This window comes from Arachis duranensis, chromosome 9 (genome assembly GCF_000817695.3).
Source record: "Arachis duranensis cultivar V14167 chromosome 9, aradu.V14167.gnm2.J7QH, whole genome shotgun sequence".
In the NCBI taxonomy this organism is placed as follows: Eukaryota; Viridiplantae; Streptophyta; class Magnoliopsida; order Fabales; family Fabaceae; genus Arachis; species Arachis duranensis.
In genome coordinates this window covers 43,147,683-43,149,098 of record NC_029780.3, presented here as the reverse complement: position 1 = coordinate 43,149,098, position 1,416 = coordinate 43,147,683, and positions in this window count along the sequence as shown.

Genomic DNA, 1,416 nt, shown 5'->3' with positions numbered 1-1,416 from the left:
TAAAGTCGTGATCCAAAGCAAAAAGAGTGTGCTTAAGAACCCTGGACACCTCTAATTGGGGACTCTAGTAAAGCTGAGTCATAATCTGAAAAGGTTCACCCAGTTATGTGTCTGTGGCATGGATGTATCCGGTGGTAATACTGGAAAATAGAGTGCTTTGGGCCACGGCCAAGACTCATAAAGTAGTTGTGTTCAAGAATCATCATACTTAACTAGGAGAATCAATAACACTATCCAGATTATGAGTTCCCATAGAAGCCAATCATTCTAAACTTCAAAGGATAAAGTGAGATGCCAAAACTGTTCAGAGGCCAAAAGCTAAAAGTCTGTTCATCTAATTAATACTGATCCTTATAGATGTTTATGGAATTCATTGTATATTCTCTTCTTTTTATCCTATTTGATTTTCAATTGCTTGGGGACAAGCAACAATTTAAGTTTGGTGTTGTGATGAGCGGATAATTTATACGCTTTTTGGCATTGTTTTTAGTATGCTTTTAGTATGTTTTAGTTAATTTTTATTATATTTTTATTAGTTTTTATTTAAAATTCACTTTTCTGGACTTTACTATGAGTTTGTGTATTTTCCTGTGATTTCAGGTATTTTCTGGCTAAAATTAAAGGACCTGAGCAAAAATCTGACTCAGAGGCTGAAAATGGCTGCAGATGCAGTTGGATTCTAACCTCTCTACACTCGAAGTGGATTTTCTGGAGCTACAGAAGCCCAATTGGCGCGCTCTCAGTTACGTTGGAAAGTAGACATCCAGGGCTTTCCAGCAATATATAATTATTCATACTTTACCCGAGTTTTGATGGCCCAAACAGGCGTTCCAAGTCAGCTTCAGAATTTCCAGCGTTAAACGCCGGAACTGGCACAAAAGTGGGAGTTAAACGCCCAAACTGGCACAAAAGCTGGCGTTTAACTCCAAGAAAAGTCTCTACACATGGAAGCTTCAATGCTCAGCCCAAGCACACACCAAGTGGGCCCGAAAGTGGATTTTTACGTCATTTACCAAGCACACACCAAGTGGGCCCGGAAGTGGATTTTTTACGTCATTTACTCATTTCTGTAAACCCTAGGCTACTAGTTCTCTATAAATAGGACCTTTTGCTATTGTATTTGGGAGAATCTTTCAATCTTCGGATCATCTTTTGATCATGTTTTTATGATTGAACCCTCTTTGGGAGGCTGGCCATTCGGCCATGCCTAGACCTTGTTCTTATGTATTTTCAACGGTAGAGTTTCTACACACCATAGATTAAGGTGTGGAGCTCTGCTGTACCTCGAGTATTAATGCAACTACTATTGTTCTTCTATTCAATTCAGCTTATTCTTGTTCTAAGATATCACTTGTTCCTCAAATTGATGAATGTGATGATCCGTGACACTCATCATCATTCTCACCTATGAACGTA